At 42.1% G+C, this 7063-nt stretch overlaps 1 pseudogene; it reads right to left on the bottom strand.

Annotated features, from left to right (window-relative positions):
• Positions 1-2538: 2538 nt before the first annotated feature.
• LOC119367372 lies at positions 2539-3804 on the bottom strand (annotated as a pseudogene).
• Positions 3805-7063: the final 3259 nt, after the last annotated feature.

Below are 7063 nucleotides of genomic sequence, written 5' to 3'. Positions count from 1 at the left end.
GTAGCCCAACAAAGAACAAAAATGGTAAACATATAAAAGCCAAAAGTGGGATAGCATCAAATACCCACTGTTGATCCCAACACACCCCCAAAGGCCCAAACCACATGATAATCACAATTAACAAATGAAGAACAAGTGTTGGGTCATTTAATTTGATCACAAAAGGAACCGATATGGGATCCCATACACCGTACATTTTCACAAGTTCTGCCTTGTCAAGATAAAAATAAGTGCACAATTGCCACCTGAAAATTTGAATTTTTTAAGGAATCTTGGCTTTCTAGCTAGATCCGCTTGTAATGGACTCTTTGCTCAAGCCATTGATAAATAGACTAGGTACTGGATTTCCTAGTTTTACTCAGGGTCCAAAGCACGTCATCGGTATTTTCATTAAGATCAAGGTGCCCTTCCCCCCCACACCCATAGTGAAAAAAAATTCAACTCCATGGAAGATCATAATGTAGCTAACAACGAAAAATAAAGGGCCGTCCATTCAGAAGTAACTAGTGTGGTTTTTGTTCAAAACACGTCAGTAATGTTCGAATGGAGGTAGTTGAAGACTATTTATTAATCCTCGTAATAGTTAACGTCTCCAATATGATTTAACATTTATTGAAAAGAAACTTTCATATGCTTTATTTTTATAGAATATTTATGATGGAGTCCTTTAGATGTCCGTTAACTATCGGCGTGAGTTTGATCGAACAATAACCAATGGCAATTATGATTCTTTTGAAATACTTATAAGTAACGTTCTACTGAGCCACGAAAAAAAGTAATATTCTACCGATCTCGAACTCCGACTTTAGGTTAAGGGAAATAACTCATATCAATTAATCAACACATAAATCAATTTAATGGTATTATAGACATTTTAACACACACCTCGGGCAAAACTTTAAGAATATGTCAACCGAAAGGAACGAAACTACAAATTCTCACGGATTCTGCACATAACTAATTCTTGAGCAGTTTGTGTGCAGGGGCTATTTATGTTGTGTTGTGTGGTTCTCCTACTGGTTCGATAACCTTGGTCTGATCACTGAGGGAAAGACTTATCGTTGTTGTGCTGCATCATCCCTTCCTTTTCGGGGAAATACCGAAGTAGTTCTAGCAGACATTAGTAACCAAGTTGTGCAAAACCAAGGCCAATTGGCCCCCTGTCAATGTATATACATGTCGCAACCAGCCAGGTGTAGACAAGCTCTACCAATTACTATAAGAAGTTCCAGAAAATCATATTATTATGTGCATTATTAAAGAGAACAATGTACTATATGATCAACATGTGTGTGTGTGGATCATTATGTATGGTTATAGTTAGCGGAAGAAATTTAACAACATGGTGTTTGGCATTTCCCTAAAAATGATATTTAGCATGTGTCCTTGAGATAGGATATAAATTTTGTTCAACATCATATGTCCTTGCGCATGTCTTCAACCAGCATACCAAATTCACGCACATTACAGAGACTGAGCTCAAGGTGATAAAGCAGATGATAGAAGCTATAACCCTAACAAATGAGGAATGCATCGGATTTATGGCATGGGGAAATCCAGAGAATTCAACACCGACAGTGTAGAGTTTGCTTTCACCAAATGGTTTCATTGATCCTTATGTGAAATCCATTTCTATATGCCATCTTCATCCTTTATTGGCGGATTTGGTAAGCCAAGAATGACCTGATTTTTTGGGCACCCATAGCTCGGCCAGTGATACCATACGTCGAACCACGAAAAGGATTACTACATGGATCAAGAGATATGTAACTTTAGACAAGATAACCCTTCTCCCCTTTTGTTTCTTTCTCCTTATGCGACTTGTCTAGTTCTTTTTTCTTCTCTTCAATTTGTTTGACTTTTTTAGTCTTGTAATCCATGTAAGGCTTTTCCGATTCGGTTTCGGATTGAAATATTTTTTTCCATGCGACCAAGACAAAATTAGATACATGAAAAGAAAAAAATATTGGTCACATCGGACAAACTGTCAACATGTAGTTACACATCTTTATCTTGGCAAATATGAACATCCAGCACATTCACCTTGCTCTAGGACATTTACATCTTCAAAACTTTCTCACCAGAAAAATAAAAAATCTAGACACGAAAAAAGAAAGTGTATATACAATAGTACTTCTCATTTCACAACATACGACCAAAATAGCTATGTTGTTCTTGGATTTCGCTACAAATCAAACATTAGATTTTTGACCATGACATATCAAACATTTTCCCTGATAGCATCACTCAGGTAACTATTAGTGGCTAATAAAGTGCCGTAATACACAGCTATGCAGGGTATGCCTATAGAACATGTTGATACAAAGACCATTTAGATCACTACATAGTCTTATGTGAGTTTACAGAGGGAGTACTAGTTACACCAAATGGACAATAGAGGTCAAACAAACAACAATGGAAGAAGAGATCCAGAATAAAAATTTCAACAAAGAAGATATCCAGAATAAACATTTCAGCAACCGGAATGAAATGCCTTGGCTCCAAGAGCATTACCAAGACCGAATTTCTATCCTTATTAACGATGCCATTCATGCATCTTAACCATGCCAAAACTAAATAAAATGAGACGAGACGCATGACCATGCACTGCGCATGAGGATCCTCTCCTCACATATGGGAGCAAAACGACACGAAGAAGATGCTCCATGATCGGCGCCACACGACAACTCGATCTCCATATCGTCCAAGAATGACATCATATCATCGAGGGGGAAGCTGGCGCTCGAGCTGGTGCCGACGCCGTCGTGGCCACCAGTACTGTAGCCATTTCCATTATAGACCAGGGCGCTATGGTCCTCCTCGGATCTCACCAAGTTACGCCAGCCCTCCTGCTGCTGCAATGCCTGATACATCCGCGGAGGCCCCATTCGACGCTGCCGGTGACGTACTGCGCCTGGGGCTGGAAGACTGGTGGCTTCCAGCCCTCCTGCTGGTGCGGCGGCGCCTGATACATCGCCGGAGGCCCCATGTCGGCGCTGCCGGCGATGTATGGCGCCTGGGGCTGGAAAAGCGGTGGCTGCCCGCGTGCTGCTGCGGCGGCGCTTGATACATCGGGGGACATCTCATGTCGACGCTGCCGGTGATGTACTGCGCCTGGGGCTGGAAAAGCGGTGGCTGCCCGCACGCGTGCTGCTGCGGCGACGCTTGATTCATCGACGAAGGCCCCATGTTGGCTCTACCGGTGATGTATGGCGCCTGGGGCTGGAAGAACGATGGCTGCCCGCCCGCCTGCTGCTGCGACGACGCTTGATACATCGACGGAGGCCCCATGTCGACGCTGCCGGTGACGTATGGTACTTGGGGCTGGAAGACCGGCAGCTGCGGGTTGGTTTTAGCGATGCGCTCAACGAGGCTCTGGTGGATCTCCCCCGACGTACAGCCAACACTTGCGACCTCCTCGGCGTTGAGGTTGCCACCGAGCATGGCCTTGTGCAGGAGGGCCCTGATGTCACGGTCCTCACGCTCGCTTTGGAGCTTGTTGGCCTGGTGCTGGAGCTTGGCGAGGCACTTGGTGAGGAACTCCTCCTGGCTCGTCGTCTTCTTGAACTGTGGCATGTTTGGCATGGCCTTGTACCGATTCAGGATTTCCACCGCCTCGGCATGGGACGGGTAAACATACGGCTCCGATGCGCCCTCGTCATACACCAGAACGCATGCCTTGGTGTTGCATAGGATGCCTAGCTCGCCCACCTTCTTCGTTAGGTAGTTGCGACGTGTCTCGTAGGTACGACGACGGGTGGAGTCCTCGCCGATGTACCGGAGGGGCACCTTCTTGCGAACCATTGCCGTTCGAAGGGTAAAACTAGCAGAGGAAAAGAGAAGTTGCTTGTTTTTGGTGAGTTGAAAGGAAGGATGAAGGCGTGGATTTATAGGGGAGGATCGGCCAGGATGAGCATGTTGCAGCCTTCCGGCCATCACTGTGCTCATCTCTAACTTTGGAGTCCATTTACAACCTTTCACTCTCTACGTAGATATGCATGGTGGTGCTAGCTAGCCCATTAATGCATCCTATAATTATAGAATTTCTTTATAATTAAATATTTGCTCAGAATCGATCGAGAATTTTTCTTAGGTGACGAAAACATTATGTGATTGTATAATAAGCCATAGGGCATGCATGCATATATTTTTTAGCTACATATTGCAAAATTAATTGTGCATTTAATGTTTTCTAAAGTTGGATTGGTATTCAAACATGTACAACGTTCCATAACCGCGTTAAGAAAATATCAATAAATAACATACTACAAATATTATCTCATGATGTAGTGGTGATCAAAAATTACAAATCTACTAATATATACAAGCAATTAAACTACAATTCATATGCACTGTGTGGATAAGTTCTGCCCATTTTTTGCAACACATGTATTGTATGTTATTTCATATATACAGCAGGTTGGATGACTATTGTTGCTTTATGACCTAGTGGTATGTAGTCATTGTATTCACCACCGCATACTTACTTCCAGACTTAGTTATGTAGTCCAAGTAAGTAATAACTTTCGGCCGCGCACTAGTGCTGGTACCACTTCAACGACATCTACGCCTCCAACAAGTGTGCTTGCTCGACAATTACCATATAGAGCATTGACATGAACTAGTACATTTATGCCTCAAATGGAGTAGGTACATGGCCATTACACTATGTTGGTAATATTATTTTTCACACCCCTGATTCTCCATGCTCCATATGACACTCAAAATCTCATTTATGTGCATTATCTAACTACTGATAATAAACTATTATGAAATTTTATGCTGCCTTCTTTTTTATCAAGATCATGCCACGAGGAGGGTAATTCATCAAAGTAGATGTGAAGCAGGTTTGTAGACCCTCAAGCTATAGTCATATCCTTCATCCAAACAAGATTACAAGTATCCAATCCTATTTCTACAAAATGACATCATTATTTAGATGATTGATGTCTACTACACAACCTTCTTCTTATAGACGTTGTTGGGCCTGCAAGTGCACAGGTTTGTAGGACAGTAGAAAATTTCCCTCAAGTGGATGACCTAAGGTTTATCAATCTGTGGGAGGCGTAGGATGAAGATGGTCTCTCTCAAACAACCCTGCAACCAAATAACAAAGATTCTCTTGTGTCCCCAACACACCCAATACAATGGTATATTGTATAGGTGCACTAGTTCGGCGAAGAGATGGTGATACAAGTGCAATATGGATAGTAGATATAGGTTTTTGTAATCTGAAAATATAAAAACAACAAGATAACTAATGATAAAAGTGAGCGTAAACGGTATTGCAATGGTAGGAAACAAGGCATAGGGTTCATACTTTCACTAGTGCAAGTTCTCTCAACAATAATAATATAGATAGATCATATAACAATCCCTCAACATGCAACAAAGAGTCACTCCAAAGCCACTAATAGTGGAGAACAAACGAAGAGATTATGGTAGGGTATGAAACCACCTCAAAGTTATTCTTTCGGATCAATCTATTCAAGAGTTCATACTAGAATAACACCTTAAGATACAAATCAACCAAAACCCTAATGTCACCTAGATACTCCATTGTCACCTCAAGTATCCGTGGGCATGATTATACGATATGTATCACACAATCTCAGATTCATCTATTCAACCAACACAAAGTACTTCAAAGAGTGCTCCAAAGTTTCTACCGGAGAGTCAAGACGAAAACTTGTGCCAACCTCTTTGCATAGGTTAATGGGCGGAACCAGCAATTTGATCACCAAAACATACATCAAGTGGCACGTGATATCCCATTGTCACCACAGATAAGCACGACAAGACATACATCAAGTGTTCTCAAATCATTAAAGACTCAATCTGATAAGATAACTTCAAGAGGAGAACTCAATTCATCACAAGAGAGTGGAGGGGGAGAAACATCATAAGATCCAACTATAATAGCAAAGCTCGCGATACATAAAGATCGTGCCATAGAGAGAACATGAGAGAGAGAGAGATCAAACACATAGCTACTGCTACATACCCTCAGCCCCGAGGGTGAACTACTCCCTCCTCGTCATGGAGAGCACCGGGATGATGAAGATGGCCACCGGTGAGGGATCCCCCCTCCGGCAGGGTGCCGGAACGGGATCCCGAGAGGTTTTTGGTGGCTACAGAGGCTTGCGGCGGCGGAACTCCCGATCTATCTTCGTCTTCGATGTTATTAGGGTACGTGGACTTATATAGACGAAAGAAGTCGGTCGGGGGAGCCTCGAGGGGCCCAGGAGACAGGGGGCATGCCCAGGGGGGTGGGCGCGCTCTCCTATCTCCTGGCTTCCTCAAGCCTTCCCTGGCTTGAACTCCAAGTCTCCCGGATCATATCCTTTCCAAAAATCACGCTCCCGAAGGTTCATTCCATTTGGACTCCGTTTGATATTCCTTTTCTTCGAAATACTGAAATAGGCAATAAAACAACAATATGGGCTGGTCCTCCGGTTAGTAGGTTAGTCCCAAAAGTAATATAAAAGTGTATAATAAAGCCCGTAATCATTCAAAACATATAATAAAATAGCATGGATGCTTCATAAATTATAGATACGTTGGATACGTATCAGCATCCCCAAGCTTAATTCCTACTCGTCCTTGAGAAGGTAAATAATAAAAGAAAGAATTTATGAAGTGTGAATGCTAGCAGGTGCACAAGTTTGATCAATGATAATTCAATCACCTTTTCTAGCATGATTATATGTCATAACAGTAGTTCATCTCATAAAACTTCTCAAGATCAAGTAACAAGTTATTCACATGTTAAAGCATAGACCATAAACTTTCTTGAAAACTAGCAAACTTCATTCTTAGTCATCAAACAATTACAATTCATCTTATTTTCAGGAAGGATCTATGTCATAGCTTTGATTTAGCAAACTCCACATACTCAACTATCATATAGTCTTCTACAATTGCTAACAGTCACGCAATACTAATGGTTATGGAGTTTCAATCGGACACTGAGAAAGATAGGGGCTTATAGTGTTGCCTCCCAACGTATTCACCTTTGGGTGATGTCAACAATAATAGTTCATGCTAACTTACATCCAATTGG

The sequence above is a fragment of the Triticum dicoccoides genome, chromosome 2B (genome assembly GCF_002162155.2).
Source record: "Triticum dicoccoides isolate Atlit2015 ecotype Zavitan chromosome 2B, WEW_v2.0, whole genome shotgun sequence".
Taxonomy (NCBI): domain Eukaryota; kingdom Viridiplantae; phylum Streptophyta; class Magnoliopsida; order Poales; family Poaceae; genus Triticum; species Triticum dicoccoides.
This window is presented reverse-complemented; position numbering and strand designations above follow the sequence as displayed.